At 42.8% G+C, this 18,560-nt stretch overlaps 1 long non-coding RNA gene across 1 annotated transcript in view; it reads right to left on the minus strand.

Annotated features, from left to right (window-relative positions):
* Window positions 1–18,179, minus strand: part of LOC142491038 (uncharacterized) — a 54,034-nt gene extending 35,855 nt beyond the window's left edge. The window contains exons 1-2 of the long non-coding RNA XR_012800235.1: window positions 18,036–18,179; window positions 17,281–17,369 (exon numbers count right to left, since the gene is read on the minus strand). This is a non-coding gene — a long non-coding RNA (uncharacterized LOC142491038). The remainder of the gene's footprint in view (window positions 1–17,280; window positions 17,370–18,035) is intronic.
* Window positions 18,180–18,560: the final 381 nt, after the last annotated feature.

The raw sequence follows: 18,560 nt of genomic DNA on the forward strand, positions 1-18,560 counted from the left end.
GCCTTAGTGAGTGTGTGCTGTCTTGTCAGGGTCACGGCTGTCAGTGCCGTGAGGTCTGACAGGCAGACACAGTGTTGTGCAGCACGTTGGCTGCACGCATCCAGTGGGTCAAAGCTTGTTGCTGCAGGCGCTGGGATCAGTTAAGTAATAGTCAGGACTGGGAAGAGTTAGGGGAGTGAGGCAGGTTATTAACCCCTGTAGGCCCCTAGGAGTTTCCCCTAAGCCATCAAGGTTGCCGTGCTGTAGGTACGGCCTATAGCACAGTATTGTCCATGTAGTTTGTGAAGTCAGTTAGGGACTCAGCGGGCGCTGCCCTCCGTGTATTGAGGTGGGCGCAGTTCATCGTTGCGGCTGCAGCAGTCCTCCAGGTGGGATCGTCCTGGAGGTGGTTCCGGTGTTCTTCGGTCGCCGGATCCTTTGTGAAGCCAGTTGGAGATCCGAGCACGGTAGTGCTCGGGCAGGTACTATTAAGTCATCGAGTGCACCAACGGGCCCTTAGTTTAATAGTGACTGCGCAGTCACCCACGTTCTCTCCAAGAGTGCGGGACATTGGGTGGGAACTACTGGACACTGGGTGGGATCACCTGGTGTTGGGGAAAGGTTCTGCGTGACGCTGCAGTCAGTGTTGCCTCTGGGGAGGGACACCTGTTATATTCAGTGTGATAATATATGTGTTCTTATGTTCCTAAGTAAAAGACATTGGTTATTACAGTTTATACGTACAGTGTATGTGATTATTGTATTTGTCCTGCGAGGAACTACTCCCCCTCTGGTGGGAGCCATCGCAGGTGGAGGCACTGCACCGAGTAAGTGGTTACTCATAATATCATAGTTGCCCCAGGTTCCCCGTGGCGGAAGCTCAGCCCTCCTGTGAGCCAGCAGGTAATGCACCACACACCTGGTAACACTATATGTCTCTCCGCACCCACAGTATAATCTGCGATTGGGGGGGGGGGGGGGGAAACCCGTTACATGGGCATGATGCCATTACACTACAACATGTTTTATGACAGCCCGTATGAATTTCCCTACATGCCATTTGGAAGCACTAACAAATTTTACTGATTACATAATTATAGTATCTGCCATACGACAACATACTGTACGGTCTGACCATAACACACCGAAAAATAAATTTCATTGCTTAATGAATCTGCACCTCTTTCTTCCTGTGCCTCAGAAATCATAATGAAAGTATAAGGTTTTATTCATAGGCACTCTTTGAAGTAGATTCATAAGAGTGTTATATGCTGATCGCCTGAAAATGGCCTTTCAAATGAATGGTTCAATTTTTACCACCACGTATTGAGAAAACACTACTAAATATTATTGCTGCTCACGTAATTGACAATGTAGTTCCTCCTTAAAAATCATTGTTACCAGTTAATTAAACCTGTAACATATCTTGTACCACAATATGTTTTTGTCATGTTGTATTCTGCATTTATTTATCATCATCAAATGTTATTTTCTGACTGGCAGGTTCTCAGCCCTAAAATAATATAAATGGAAACATAAGATTTTCGTTTTCTTTCAATTTCCTTTTGGTCTGAAAATATCAAACCAGATGGTTTAGGCATGCAAAAGATGCTTTTCATCTTCTCTGACTCATTCAGCGAAGACAAGGAAAATGCATTTTACAGTACATTTATGAAGATTAAATTATCTTTGTTCATTTGGGTCGATGTATCAGCACTAAGATACTTTTAAAGCAGCAATCAAAGCTGCCGTTTAAAAAAAAAAAAAAAAAAAAAAAAAGGTCTCCCTGTAATACTGTATGTGCATCAATATAATACACACAATGGTAAGTAATTAGCTAAGTTGCTGGTTGATCCGTTCTCCTGTGATTGATCGGTGAAGATTCGGCTTGGGGGTTCACTAAATGGCTGTCAGTGCAGCAGAAGAGGACCAAAGATTCAATGTTCTGTGGAGAAGATCATGTGACCAGGCAGTCACCTGCTACAATTGGTGCAGTGCTAGAGAGATAGTAGTGCTCAAAAAGGGGTGTGCCAGCGCCTGTTTCAGAAGAGGAAGGGTATGTGACTTTGTAAATGGTTGCTATAGAAACATAAAATGCTTGTTACATTATAATAAAAAAATGCTTTATATTGTATAAATATATACATGTACTATGTATATTGTCATAGTACTTTTGCGAAAGTTGTCAAAATGTTCAACATTTTTTTGCCTTGCAAATTTAAAAGAAACATTCACATGAACTTTCTGATATTTTGTGCAAAAGCATCACTATGACACGAAACGTATGTCCATCACATGTCTGACATCATCACATCAGCTTGTTAGTAATAGAAAGTACGGTATCTCCGGTTGGTACTGCAGCCAAGGGAACACCTCTCCATCTCCGCTCCAAGAACCTGCTCTACCCACAAGCCTACCTTTCATGTAGGTGTCACGGAAGACCAATACTTTTAACACCATTGCCTACTGGGATCAATTCACTAGGCAGAACAAGATAGTGGAATAAAATGAGGTTTATTCTTTTGAGACCAGCAGACACACCATGTTACACAAAATACAAGAAATACCCACTTAACTGGGAGGTTTGGGGAGAATCTCTAGCCTCAACTATGTGCAGGGCGCCTGCTTCAGAAGGCTTACCCTGTCCGCTCCACGTCCAGGAACTCCACGGGAGTTTCCTTTTCGGGAAAGTTACCTGGCTATACCTGCTAACCTCAATCTGAGAACTTGTCCTCAGCTAAGCTAGGCTTCTCCGGCAACTACGTGTCGAGTGCTTTGCTATTCAGAGCAAAGCACTTTTGAAAACCCTCGCCAGCGCTTCACCGGACAAAGCTCAAGATCGTCTGGTTCTGTGATCGGCCATTCCCTTTACATAGACCTCGCTGTTCTACGTTCAACATGAAGAAGGGGCCGGTGACCAATCAGATAACGGATCGTAGCTGTATCAGCCAATCAGAGCTGGGGGCTCATCAGGCTGTACGCGTCAGAGGAGGGGGTGTGTCAGGATGCCGGCAAGCGGGAAATTCGAACTGGCCAATGGGAATCATGCCTACCAGCAAGGGATTCCCAATTCCAGACCCATACCTCCCGCTGGGTAGGCTCCACCGAGTCTGGGCAAACAAATTGTCTTCCCCGCGGGGAGCCCTTGTTCTCAGACCTGGTACTCCGCCCTTCCCTGCTCACCAAACGTTCTGACACCTCTCGACTTCCTTTCTCCTCTTTGATCCCCGATCTCTATGCAGACATTCTGTCTACCTCTTGGATAACCAGGACTGTCTGTATAGAGATGAATACACAATTTAAAACGTAACTTTTTTTTACTCTAACCTGGGCTCGGGACTGCAACTGTTATACTAAGTATTGCGGGCTGAAAATACAATATTCTAAAGGGGAGATATTAGGGGGACAACATGTGGACACGTACACGCAGACCAGATGCAGTCTGCGGGTAAAATGGGGGGATAACTGGTAACTTTGCCCCCGACCGAATACATATGTTTTAAGCACATATCCACCCAAATATCCACCCTTAAGCTCCCAATCCCGAAATCCCAGGTTTATGGCATAACAGTAAATGTTATTATACAAACAGTGTCCCCGTCGTATGGTGCTTCTAAGCTAGCGGGGTCCCATGGTTTTCATGGGTAACCAGTGAGGCTTCACCTTTATTATGAAGACTGGCTACCCCTTCCATCACAGAAGGTCATAGGTTTACTATTAATAATGCATCTTACTTTCAGTCACAAATGACTATGACTACAGTACATACTTTATCTGTATGTCTACAATAGCTGATTATTTTAGGGACCGCTAATCTGCTTCCCATGATTTGATTAGAGCTATTAGGATTCTAGTTCATTTCTGTAGCTGATATGTAATTAACAGATTGTGAAGATACTCCGAACTATCCTTTTCCTTGTACCAGACTAAAAGTCTACTATTAAAGTGACCTAATATTCCCACTGGGTTGTCTGCTAATATAGCAACACACTTTTGAATACACTCCAGGGTGTTATATACACACACATCTATCAGCATATTTATTTGGGCCCTAGATAAGTACTTCTGATTTGATATTGATCACCACTTGTGCTTAGAAGATCAGCAAACCGCACCTAGATTTACTAACTTTTTTTTTTTATATAACTTGTATTTTATTGAAATAATTGTGCATGAATTACAATAAGACATACATTGCATAGTTATTTTGTGTATCACAATAAATTAAATACAATCATTAGGACATATTGTACTGTATAAATCGGGGGTTCCACGACTTTTCGCGCCCTACAGAGCCGTGGAGAACGGGGTAAAACTGGGATTGGGGATAATGGGGGGAAAAAAAGGGGGGGGGATGGAGTAGCGGAAGGAGGATTAGGGGTTGGGAAAGGGGATGGGGAGGGATGATATCTATTAATAGATTTTGGTACCACCGAGTCAAGCAGATTATTCCAACTGCCAGCAGCAATACGTGGGTACTAACTCATGACAGATGTGAGAGATGGAATATTTTGGGGTCTTTGTAGTCACCCACTCCTAGGGGAGAACGCATCTATCGCTATCATTGCCAAATTGTGTTACGCTCAACCCCGGGTATATCTGTCTGTGCCAACCATGGCAACCAGACTTTTAGATCATTGTCACCAGTGTCGTTAACTAGTAGAAAAAAGGGGGGTCCTCCGGCGCGTTGCTCTGCTTGTGGCTCCACGGCGTTTAAAGCATATAAGTGAGGGAGAGAAGAGAGGGGACCACAATAAGGGACCAACACAGTGATTATACACAGCTCTTCGTTTGATTAGGGAGGGGGGGAGGGAGTGGGGGTGTTAGGAGATCAATGGAGATTAAAAGGTAATGCTGAATGAAAGGAGACACACTTACATCAAAATATCTAATATCTTGGATTCTTCTACTCTTCTCCTTATATAGCTGTGTTTTGTTGAGGGTGAGGAAAAACCTCCTGGTATCCTCCTTAGCAAAAAAATATAAAGGGAAAAAAAATAGTGCAATAAAATTTATTAACAATAGAAAAAAAGAGATTGAACACTTACAAGCGGCCGATAATTTCAGGCATAGAGAGGAGATGCTGCCAGACTCCACAACAGATCCCTTCCTGGGTTGGGGTGGTTTGTCCTGGCTGTTTCCCTGTTGGCAGATGGTTGCTGTGTTGGTCTTCACTTCGGGTGGCTAGGGTTGAGAGTTTCCAAAAGCCCGTGCACAGGCTATGTCCTCCTCAAAACGGCCTGTCCCTCAGCATACACAGATTACAGCTCCCTGCTCCGGTGCGCGTGCGCATGCGCAGACGGCGGGATCGCCGTGCCAAAGAAAACAGGGGAATCAAGTCCTCACTACGGTGGCTTGTAAAGGCCAAAAAACGTCAGGCTGCGGAACTGCATTGTGCCAAGGACAGGAGCCATATACTGAACAGTAGGATAACTCTTTTTTGGCGCAACTTTTCTCTCTCTCTATCAGTGTCGTTAACTAGACTCGTTAACTTTTCCATCTGGCAAATAAACCACAGGCGATTCTGAATCTTTGGGATGCATGGTATGTCGGGGCGTTTCCATAATGCTGCGATCTCACACCTCGTTGCAATTGCAAAATGAGCAATTAATTTTTTATGTGATTTTGATAGATCTTTTAGAGGTCTGTTCAGGAGGAACAGCCATGGATCTGGGGGAATAGTAAGGTCAAAAATCCTCTGTATCCAATTCCTGATCTTTTCCCATATTTGGGCTATTCGTGGGCAAGACCACAGCATATGTAACAAGTCGGCCATTCCCCCGCACTGCTTGGGGCATAATGGGGAGGAACCTGGCACGAACTTAGATAATTTGAGTGGGGTGAGGTACCATCTCATAAGTACTTTATATGCGTTCTCCCTTAGTGTGGTGCATATAGAGCTTTTTGCCGTAGCTAAGAATATGGTGTTCCATTCTTCATCCTCCAGGTCTATCGCCCATTGGTTTCTAAATGCTGGGGTGTGTTGGTGTAAGACTAAGGAATCGACTACCTCTCCGTATATCATTGATATAAGTCCCTTAGTGTCGGTTTCTGCCCGACAGAGCTTTTCAAATTTCGTCAAAGGGGGGTACGGGGCCAATTTGTTATAGAATGCTCTTATCTGGAGGTATCTAAAGAATTCTGCATGGGGTATATTTTGTTCTGATCTGATATGATCGAATGTTTTAATTTTTAGATTATAACCCTCCAGATCTTTGATCCTATTGTATCCTTTTGTTCTCCAAATTGAACTATTGCTGCCTATTAGGCAGGGTGCGAACCTCAGGTTATTCCTTAGGGGGGTCATCAAGGAGTTGTCTGATGTGAGAGAATTCTTAATTTTCGAAGCTTCCCAGACAGATAGTGAGTTGGTCATTGAGGTGAGCGGCAAATCGATGTGTTCTCTGGTACTTTTGGGTAGCCAAATTAAACTGCTAAGGTCCAATGGGGAACAAGCAGCACCTTCCAACTCCACCCACCTTTTCAATTTAGGGTCGGAGTGCCATTGTATAATATGACTTAATTGCGCCGCTTTATAATACGATAACAGGCAGTGTACCGCTAAGCCTCCCGCTATAACAGATCTTTTCATATTTGTTTTATTGACTCTCGTTTTTTTCCCCTTCCAGATAAACTTAGATATTTCAGACTGAAGCGAGAGTATATCTTTCAGTTTGAGTGGCACTGGTAAAGTTTGGAAGAGGTATAGGATATGGGGGAGTAAATTCATTTTAATGCTATGTATCCTACCTATCCAAGAAATTTTTTAGGAGGCCCATCTGGAGAGGTCCTTTTTCAATGACCGAATCAAGTTGGGATAATTTGCGGTATAGATATTTTCAGCACTTTTTGTTATGGGAATCCCTAAATATTTTATGGATTTCTTTTGCCAGTTAAATTGAAAGTTCAACTTTAACAATTTCTCTGTGTGGCTAGGGAGATTAATGTTTAGAGCTTCCGATTTGGATTGATTTATTTTAAATCCAGAGACTTTGGAGAATCTGTCTAGTAGGTCAAATAGGTTTGGTAGGGAGGTGAGGGGGTTTGAGATAATTAATAAGATATCATCAGCATACAGGGCCGCCTTGTGTGATTGCGAGTATGCGTTTAACCCTGAGATATCTGAGTTGTCTCGGATGTGCGCTGCCAAAGGTTCGATACATAGGGCAAACAGGAGAGGGGATAAAGGACACCCCTGTCTCATGCCGCTCTGAATCTGGAATTGGAGTGAGGGGAAACCCTGATGTATAACCTTGGCTGTTGGGCCTGAGTATAGAGACATAATCGCTCCGCTCACCCGACACCCGAATCCAAATACTGCGAGTGTTTCTTTAAGATATGGCCAGTCAATCCTATCAAAAGCTTTTTCCGCGTCCAGACTTAATAACATACTTTGATTGTTATTTGTGGTTGCCAATTCGAGCAGATCAATAAATCGTTGGGTATTGTCCGCTGCCTGCCGCCCCTTGATAAAGCCGACTTGATCTGGGTATATTAGTCTGGGTAGGATTAGACTCAATCTATTGGCCAGAAGTTTAGCATATAGTTTGATATCAGTATTAATTAAGGATATAGGCCTATAACTTTTACAATTCAGCGGATCCTTACCAGGCTTATGTATTAGTGATATTGACGCTCGCAGCATGTCTCTAGGGATTGGAGCTCCCGCTAAAATCGCATTGAACATGTGGAGCAGGCTTGGGGCAAGTAATTCTGAGAATTTCTTATAGTAAAGCCCCGAGAAACTATCCGGACCAGGTGCCTTTGATTTTTTGAGTTCTTTGATAGCTTGTGACACTTTTTCTAAAGTGAAGACTAACTATTTTAATGATAATAGTTGTTTATGTTTATAATATTATATCATATACAGCTAGGTATATAAAAACATTTCTTTCAATACTACATTCAAAGTTATTTTTTAATTCATTACATAATACTACTTGAGTGCAGTATACAGTGCTTCTCTTCTTTTTGATATTATTGGTTCTCATTCCTTTGTGCACTTACAGTATAGATACCTACCTTTAAATATATATCACATATAATTGCTGAGCTAGGGGTGTTTCTCTATATTAGCTTTCTTTTGAACTTTGGAAAAAACTTTTGCAAACCAAACTAAAAGCATATGGAAACTGGAGGTGTAGAAGGCACTTCTGACACTAAGGAACCCTTTCAACATACTCTGAAGAACCAGATGCTGCTTCACTAACATTTATCGGACGTCTTCCCCAGAAATGTTTTTTTGATTTTTCGACTAATTAAATATAGACATTTTCAGAAAGAGGCAAAAAAAGTAGAAAAGCCTAGAAATAATGCAGGCAAAGTCCCGAAGGGCTCACATTTTCTACGTACTTCCCTTCGCTGTTTTCTCACTTCAGTGCCAGAGATGCCAGGTGTTAATTTTGATATGTAATAATTGATATTCAAATAATTTATTACCCCTTTGTAAACCATCAATAGTAATCATGCATGTCTTCATGTCTTCTATATTGCCTAAAGTGTTGGAAAAGTGAGTCTCTCATCAGGTTTTTTTTTTTTTAATATTGACCCTGCTCCTTAAAGTCCAGCCTTGTACAATTGTTCCATATCAGAACTTCCAAATCTGGGCTATCTAGATCATTTTTTAACAGCATAGATTCTCAGATCTCTATTAAAGAGAGATTCAAGGTTATTAGTAGAACAAAAGTTGATTTGATTATATGGTATTTTAGGATAATCTTTTGTTGCACTATAATGTTTCATTGGCGCTCGGAAATTTGAGCCTTGGTATCTGGATTATGTTTTATTTGCTCCAGCATTTGTGACTGATGTCAGTCTGTTAAGTCAAAGAGATCATTTTTGGGAAAAAAGCTTGTGTGACAGAGGGTATAATTTCCTTCAATATCTGCCTAGCAATAAGCTGGGCAACACTGATTCTGCCCACGAATTCTCAAGCTAATAAAATAAAATCTAAATTTGTACTTGAGTGCCGGTTTCTTTACCAGATATAAAGTTCTTCGAAGCCATAATCAGGGTGATATGCAGATCAGTCTTACTAGAGAAGGGTAGTGCTAAACTCCACAGCGATAACTTTTGATTTCCACTTTGGCAATTTTAACCACCGATATGTGTGGATTCTTATTAGGCAGAACGGGAACTTCAAGAGACTATAGCCATCTTCATCTCTTCCTCTCAGAAATCATTACCTAAAGGGTTAATACTCATAACTATCTGTCTAACTACCCATTGCATGCCCCAAAGGTTAGTTAGACATTGTCACTATTGCATACAACACGACTATGGCATATAATATTTTACCACCAACGTCCTCCACAGAGGACCTTACCTCCCAAACCCCAACAACCACTCCATCACCACAAAAACATCCCTTCCCTCTATAGCAGTGGTTCCCAATCTGTGCGCCTCGGCGCCCTGGTGCGCCACGGCTTGCCTAGAGGGGCATCGCAATTATCCTCCCCACCATCCCTCTGATCATCACTCCCCACCATCCCTCCGATCATCACTCCCCACCATCACTCCTTCATGCAGGCCGGGCCGCAGGGGATTGGATGCAGGCAGAGAGGAAGCCGGGGGTGGTGCTTTGTGCAGAGCACACGGTGAGTGTGTGTGTCTGCCTTCCTGCTCCTGCTCCTCTGTCTGCGCGGTGTCCCGTCCCCTTCTGCCCCGGGTAATAGGAGAAGGTAGGGGGTGATAGGAGAAGGTAGGGGGGTGATAAAGAAGGGAGAGGGGGGGGAGAGATGTACATTTGCCTGCCCAGTGACTGTGTGCAGGGAGCTGCCTGCACGGATCTCCTCCCCCCCAAATGCCCCCCCACATCTGTCGCTGCCTCTGCTCTCCACTGCTCTTCAATATGTGTATCTGTGTGTGTATTTATTTGTGTGTGTGTGTGTATTTATTTGTGTATGTGTGTGTGTGTACTTATTTGTGTGTGTATTTATGTGTGTGTGTGTGTGTGTGTGTGTGTGTGTGTGTGTGTGTGTGTGTGTGTGTGTGTGTGTGTGTGTGTGTGTGTGTGTGTGTGTGTGTGTGTGTGTGTGTATTTATGTGTGTGTGTGTGTGTATTTATGTGTGTGTGTGTATTTATTTGTGTGTGTGTGTGTATTTATTTATTTGTGTGTGTGTGTGTATTTATGTGTGTGTGTGTATTTATTTGTGTGTGTGTGTATTTATTTGTGTGTGTGTGTGTGTGTGTGTGTGTGTATTTATTTGTGTGTGTGCGTGTGTGTGTATTTATTTGTGTGTGTGTATTTATTTGTGTGTGTGTCTGTGTGTATGTATTTATGTGTGTGTGTATTTATGTGTGTGTGTGTGTATTTATTTGTGTGTGTGTGTGTGTATTTATTTGTGTGTGTGTGTGTGTATTTATTTGTGTGTGTGTATTTATTTGTGTGTGTGTGTGTGTGTATTTATTTGTGTGTGTGTGTATTTATTTGTGTGTGTGTATTTATTTGTGTGTGTGTGTGTGTGTGTATTTATTTGTGTGTGTGTGTGTATTTATTTGTGTGTGTGTGTATTTATTTGTGTGTGTGTATTTATTTGTGTGTGTGTGTGTGTGTATTTATTTGTGTGTGTATTTATTTGTTTGTGTGTGTGTATTTGTGTGTGTGTGTGTGTGTATTTATTTATTTATTTGTGTGTGTGTGTATTTATTTGTGTGTGTGTGTGCTGCCTGCACGGATTTCCTGCCTTTCCTCCCCCCTCCTCCCCTCCCCTCTGTCTGAGAGAGAGGGTGTCTGTCTGTGAGAGAGAGTGTTTTCTGCGAGAGAGAGAGTGTCTGTCTGCGAGAGAGAGAGTGTCTGTCTGCGAAAGAGAGTGTGTCTGTCTGCGAGAGAGAGAGAGTGTCTGTCTGCGAGAGAGAGTGTCTGTCTGCGAGAGAGAGAGTGTCTGTCTGCGAGAGAGAGAGTGTCTGTCTGCGAGAGAGAGAGTGTCTGTCTGCGAGAGAGAGAGAGTGTCTGTCTGCGAAAGAGAGAGAGTGTCTGCCTGCGAGAGAGAGAGAGTGTCTGTCTGCGAGAGAGTGTCTGTCAGCGAGAGAGAGTGTCTGTCTGCGAGAGAGAGAGAGTCTGTCTGTGAGAGAGAGAGAGTGTCTGTCTGCGAGAGAGAGAGAGTGTCTGTCTGCGAGAGAGAGTGTCTGTCTGAGAGAGAGAGAGAGAGAGAGAGAGAGAGAGAGTGTCTGTCTGAGAGAGAGAGAGAGGGAGAGAGAGAGAGAGAGAGAGAGAGTGTCTGAGAGAGAGAGAGTCTGTCTGCGAGAGAGAGAGAGAGTGTCTGTCTGAGAGAGAGAGTGTCTGTCTGAGAGAGAGAGAGAGTCTGTTTGAGAGAGAGAGAGTGTCTGTCTGTGAGAGTCTGTCTGTGAGAGAGAGTCTGTGTGTGAGAGAGAGAGTGTCTGTGTGTGTGAGAGAGAGTGAGAGTGTGTGTCTATCTGTGAGAGAGTGAGAATGTGTGTGTGTCTGAGAGAGAGTGAGGTCTGAGAGAGAGAGTGAGGTCTGAGAGAGAGTGAGGTCTGAGAGAGAGTGAGGTCTGAGAGAGAGTGAGGTCTGAGAGAGAGAGAGAGAGAGGTCTGAGAGAGAGAGGTCTGAGAGAGAGAGGGGTCTGAGAGAGAGAGAGGTCTGAGAGAGAGAGAGAGAGAGAGAGAGAGAGAGAGAGAGAGAGAGAGAGAGAGAGAAAGAGGTCTGAGAGAGAGAGAGAAGTCTGAGAGAGAGGTCTGAGAGAGAGAGAGAGAGAGAGAGAGAGGTCTGAGAGAGAGAGGTCTGAGAGAGAGAGAGGTCTGAGAGAGAGAGAGAGGTCTGAGTGAGAGAGAGAGAGGTCTGAGAGAGAGAGAGGAGAGAGAGAGAGAGAGGGGTCTGAGAGAGAGAGAGGTCTGAGAGAGAGGGGTCTGAGAAAGAGAGGTCTGAGAGAGAGAGAGTTGTCTGAGAAAGAGAGAGGTCTGAGAGAGAGAGAGAGAGGTCTGAGGGAGAGGGAGAGAGAGAGAGAGAGGTCTGAGGGAGAGGGAGAGAGAGAGTGAGGTCTGAGGGAGAGAGAGAGAGAGTGAGGTCTGAGGGAGAGAGTGAGAGTGAGGTCTGAGGGAGAGAGAGAGTGAGGTCTGAGGGAGGGAGGGAGGGAGAGAGAGAGAGAGAGAGAGAGAGAGAGAGAGAGAGAGAGAGAGAGAGAGAGAGAGAGAGAGAGAGAGAGAGAGAGAGAGAAAGAGTGAGGTCTGAGGGAGAGAGTGAGGTCTGAGAGAGAGAGTGAGGTCTGAGAGAGAGTGAGGTCTGAGAGAGAGAGTGAGGTCTGAGAGAGAGTGAGGTCTGAGAGAGAGAGAGTGAGAGTGTGTGAGAGAAAGTGAGAGTGTGTGAGAGTGTCTGAGAGAGACACCAACTGCGCACTGCAACTGTTAGGTATGTATATACACCTTTGTTTTTACTTTGGGCGCCGCGGAAAAATCCTGATCACCTTGGGGAGCCTTGAACCGAAAAAGTTTGGGAACCACTGCTCTATAAGAATAGCTTATAGCCTTATTGTCCCAAGCTCACTAATAGGGCTATAAGGCATTGGACTAGTATCAATACAAAATATAAAGAAACATTAAGCATACCATACATAAAGTGGTCATTACTCCTTTAGTGTAAGTGAGACTACTTAGACCCTACGTAGTCTAGATAGTGTCTAAGTAGTCTAAGTAGTCTAAGTAGTCTAAGTAGTCTAAGTAGCTAATACTGGAATTTAAAAAAACACTTACCCCATTTATGAAGAGGTCCACTGTGATCTTCTGGGTCAATAACCCATCAGAACTAATCCTTAGAGATAGATATCTTAAATGATCTCTGAAAGTGTGTACAGTACTTTCAGTGTACTGTATTTGACAAATACACTTCCCTGAACCTGCATCTTCTGTGTTTATCTATGATTTGCCACACATGACATGGATGTAATTATTGGTTCTGCATTTTTTGATAATTTCCAGCACATTAACATTCCCTGCCTTTTTTTTCAATGGAAAAGTGGTATAAGACATAACATATACATCCTGCAACACACAGCATGGTGGTAGGTCAGGATGCCTGGGTTATATACGCCTTTACATGGAGAGTTTTTGACATTAAAACTTAAGCTCCATCTTATATCAAACTGTTTAAAGAAGCAATGATTTGATGTAAAGCAGCCCACAGAACGTAATGTAACTTTAACAACTCTTCAATTTTCTTTTAGGTGTTATTTGCAATTTCCAAAAAAGCTGAAATTTAGCTGTGCACATACGGTAAATGCCATTTGTTCATAAACTATTAAAACATGATGACCCAGACGAACAATAAACGTTGAAACTGTAGGTGTGACACACTTATATTACTTTGTAAAACAACACATTAAGACAAAAAAACTATTATACTGGATATTGATTTTGAATTTTATATTCACAATAGTCTGTCTTTAAAAGCTGTTTAGATTTGGCCAACTACTGTACTTTCATTCTTTTATATTTTGAACAGTTGCAATTTAATTGCAAGTGTAGAAGCATAGTAGAGCCATTTAAAATGCTTTCTATAATTACAACATTACCCCTGTGGTTGTGAATGACTTGGCAAAGGGCTACAACAAACCAATTTTGCACACTAGCTAAAGAAAACATTCTTGGTTAACAAAAAATAAAAAAAATATTATTATTTAGCTGGTGTATTTTTTTCAGCCAATTTGGATTTTATTTCAGATCTTTTTGGCTGCAACTAGAAAGTAAATCTGGCAAGTATATGAATCAGAAGGAACAAGCTTGCAAGTTGCAGACTCATTTTGAGTATTAAGTTCCTCCTTGAACCATTATCTGGAGCAATGCACTTTATACAGAAGCAGAATCTACTGTGTGCTATAAAAACTGAGTGCTTTAACCATCAAACATTTTATTTTGATCCCAAAAGAGCAAATGGGGAAAACTGCATAATCAATTGGGTGATTTCCAGGTTCTTTAATACAACTCAATTAGTTAGTGTCTCTGTAGTTTCCTTGATTTTGCCAACTGTGTACCGTATTGTTAAATGGGACAATGCCAAGCTACCCTATCGGCGAAGCCTTTGTACTTGTGTTGTAATCGAGGAGGGACTGAAGGTGAAGTTGGGAATGGGAGCTTCTGGCACCGATGTTTATGAAGTAGCTTGTACAAAAATGTAAGCTACGATATTTGTTTTATGGGGTAGCTAATGAACAGTGTTCTGTAGGTAAGTCCTCTTGAGATATCTTGGGCACCTTGCCCAATTTCTGCTCAGGAACAGCAAGTTAAAATCCATAGCTGGCAGGCTTAAAATGATAAGAGACTGCAAGGCAGATAACAAACAATGCCAACCCCTTATTACTAAATAATTTGCGTTAAGGGATAATGGATAAAAACATGGTAACATTCAAAATGTAATTAAATCGCTGCTTCACAGAGATATTTTCCTCAGCTTGCATTCTCATAACCTGTTTTTAACTATGTAGCTATTCACATCATAAAATGCGAGTAACTCATATGTGATTTGATTTTGTGATGTAATGATAAAACAGAAAAGGACAGGTTTATTTCTCATGAATGTACTATATAGTTTTGCTATGGCAGATTAGCTATAAAATTAACCTGATACTGTATGTAATGACTCCTATTAGTATAATTCCCAGATATCCCATGTGTGCCAATTTCTTATGTACAGGTGTACCTCCACGTGTTGTCTAAAGGTGTGTTTGAGGGGATATATATATATATATATATAGCATTTGGGACCTCTATTAAAATCGGTCTCCTTCTCTCTCTTCACATTGAGAGTTTTGAACTTCTGAGTGCATAGTGGCAGTCGGTGGTATTGCATACATTCACTTGAATTTTTACATATTTGCCAATCTCTACTAATCATTCAAAAAGTTCTTCAACTATGGACATATCACAAAAACATTGTAGAATGCTCAAGTAGCTGTAATCAGCACAGGAGAATGTAAAGTCCTTTGATGGAGTGCCCTTTAAGTATCAAAAGTGTATGATAATGAATCAAATCCTCATATAATCGAATCAAGCTGGAAACATCCCACTTGGCACTGTAGTAAGGAGTTCACACAATAAAGTGTCCAGACATTTGTACATCGATATAATATAATATCTTGAATATCAAGGATTCACGTGTAGTGCAGCATCCTTGGGCAATGATCCCACGTCCTCGGGTACAGGTGTGCTTCCGTCATTCATCAGGCACAAAACAGGTAAATAAAGACACAGCACTACTTCCATGCAAGGTCACCTTGATAAAGAGCTATGGCTTGAAACGCGTAGGTGTGGGCCTCCTGCCTGTGTATGTTTTTTATAATTCAATAAATTACTTTATATATTTTTTTCCACTTTGGGAACGCACTCGTTTTGATCTTTTTTCACCTTGCATGGAAGAAGTGCTATCTTTTTTTACCTGTTTTTCAACTATGGACATACTGTAGGGCAGAGGTGCTCAACTCCAGTCCTCAAGACTCCCCAACAGGTCAGGTTTTAAGGATGTCCCAACTTCAGCACAGGTGCTCAATCAGTTGCTCAGTCTTTGACTGAAGCTGGGATATCCTTAAAACCTAACATGTTGGGGGGGGGGGGGGGACTTGAAGGCTGGAATTGAGAACCCCTGCTGTAGGGTATGCATCACATTTTTGACACTGCATTAATTTTTTCACAAATCCATGCAGAAACATGTCTCGATTAGGTCTATGTACAAAAACTACTTGTTTACATCATTCACTGTTTGATTCTTCTATTCCCTCTAATTAGAGCATTTCCTCTATTTTATGGTGTAAGAACCCATTACAGGCTGAAAGCCAAAAGAGTCTGGTTTGTATTTTCATTCCAGCTTCTGTAATTATGGTGTATTCGATGATGTCTGATCTCCTATGGCTTTCTGAGAACAAGTCATTAACATTGTGAATGATGTCTAATATGAGACTTATGTGATCACTAGTCAGTTGATCTCCCACAGGAACTTACATACTGTAGGTCTTCTTTTAAATTTTGTATCTGATTGTGTCGTTACTAGGTGAATAAATAAACTCTCTTTAAGTCTTCCAGAGTGTTTAACATTTTAAACTGGTATATTTGTTTAAAATGTCATGCTCAAGGCTGTAATTTATTTAATGCAGCAATCTACCCCTCCCTCCTGCCCTCCCCCTATCCTCCCCCCAAATTACATATTCTTAAAGCTTACCTGAATCAGGGATGATGGGTCCCGTGTGGAGATGGGCGAATATTCCCAAATCCATTTTCCGGATTTTCTCGGATTTTTCCCACAAAAATCTGTTTCACAGTGCAAAATCCGCAGATGCATTTGGTTGGTTTTAATCCACGCGGATTCATCAAAATTTGCCATTGGACACAATCCATTGATGGGTTTGTAGAATCCAAACCGCGGATTCAGCAATCCGTTGTTGGATTCTTAAGAATCTGTCAATGGATTGCTGAATCCACGGATTGGATTCTACAAATCCATCCACGGCTTGGGGAATCCGTGGAGTGTATTGGTTATAATAAAAAAATTCTGCAAAAATGCAAATCACCCTTTTTGAGATTGATTCGCAAAGGAAATGGCCGATCTGCTGCGGATCCAAATCTGACAAAATAAGTTGCACATTTCTAGTCCCTTGGAGCTTTTCCCTGGCTGCTCAACTTCTTGGTACCCCCCAGTTCCAGAGATATTTGTTCATTGTCATTGATTTTCATATATATTAGCAATATTCACAATATTTCTATTTATACTTTATATATATGTTTTTAATGATTTTATTAATATATATATTATTTCATATGTTTTTGTTGCTATTCTATTGAAGTCTTTATATATATCCTCTTTAGTATTACTATAGTTTACTTATGTGTCATCTGTAGGTTATTTATTTAATTATCTATATAATCTTTATTTGTAATATCTAGGTTGTTTAAATTTATGTCTTTATTCATCATGGTCCCATCACAGTAGTTATATCCATTCTATAATAATTTATGTGTCCCATGTTTTGCCACCTATATCTGTATATTTGTGCCAGTTATTACTATTCATTATAGTTTGGGAGTTATCCTAACCTTGGTTGAACTAATATATATGTGGCTAAGCCTATCCCTTGTAAGATACGGGTTGCTAGGCAACCTACTGGCTATAAATACACAGATTGCATAGTATCCACTATCAGCCCTTTGAGAAAGTCACCGTCTGGTGACGAAACGCGTCAGGGAACGTCATCGCGTCATTGCGTCACTATGATGTTACGCATGCGCACGAGGAGACCGCCTCGAGCGCGAGATAGCCTTGCGGCCATTCAAGTGTAGGAGGCAATCTCTGGGACTCTTACAGATGGATTTGACCGTTGAGGACATTCTCTGGTTTCCTGGTAGCAGCCACATCGTCCATACAGCCCTGAGGGAGCTTCACTGTTGATTCCTGATACAGAGAAACCGGATGGTGGTGAATTATTCACAAATTGCCTGAATTGTTTTTACTCTTGTGAGTGCATTTCCTCCACCCCTCCCCCTCCCCTTCCTTTTTCACCATTCAATGTACAATTTTACACTATGGGGCGTGCGCTCTCTCCAATTTTTTTCCTATATATATATATATATATACTAGCTGATATACCCGGCATTGCCCGGGCGTGGAAGGGCAGGGGGCATGGAGTGGAAGGGGGGGGCAAAGGGAAGGGAGGGGGGGGCAAAGGGAATGGAGGGGGGGGCAAAGGGCAAGGAGGGGGGAGGGCAAAGGGCAGAGAGGGGGAGGGAAAAGGGCAGGGAGGTGGGGGAATCAATCCCCCCCGCACACATACACACACAATCCCCCCCCACACACACACACACACAATCCCCCCCCCCACACACACACACACAATCCCCCCACACACACACAATCACACAATCCCCACACACAATCCCCCCCACACACACACACACAATCCCCCCCCACACACAATCCCCCCCCCACACACACACACTCAATCCCCCCACCCCCCACACACACACTCAATCCCCCCACACACACACTCAATCACTCCCTCCCCCCCACCACCACCACCACCAACACACACACACACACTTAATCAGTCCACAATTTCACCTGGAGGGGCGACATGCTTCGATCCCCCAACCCCCCATGCTGCTGAAAACGGGAAGCAGACAGGAAGAGAAGGAGGGCTTGTCTGTGTGCAGAGAGAAGCCCCGCCCCCTCTGCAAGACACAGACATAGAAGCAGCAGCACGGATCTTCTGGCCCCGCCCCCTCTGCAAGACACAGACATAGAAGCAGCAGCACGGATCTTCTGGCCCCGCCCCCTCTGCAAGACACAGACATAGAAGCAGCAGCACAGAGCGCCCGTGCACAGCTCTGGCCGCCCCCAGGTTTCCCTGCAAGCTGCTCGCTCCACCCCCTACATAATCGTGCGCCACACAGTTTGCGCACCGCTGAAAAATGTATGTAACACCCCCCCCTAGTGTGTGTGTGTGTGTGTGTGTGTGTGTGTGTGTGTGTGTGTGTGTGTGTGTGTGTGTGTGTGTGTGTGTGTGTGTGTGTGTGTGTGTGTGTGTGTGTGTGTGTGTGTGTGTGTGTGTGTGTGTGTGTGTGTGTTTGGCCCGTCACTCCACCT

The sequence above is a fragment of the Ascaphus truei genome, chromosome 3 (assembly GCF_040206685.1).
Source record: "Ascaphus truei isolate aAscTru1 chromosome 3, aAscTru1.hap1, whole genome shotgun sequence".
NCBI classification, from domain to species: Eukaryota; Metazoa; Chordata; class Amphibia; order Anura; family Ascaphidae; genus Ascaphus; species Ascaphus truei.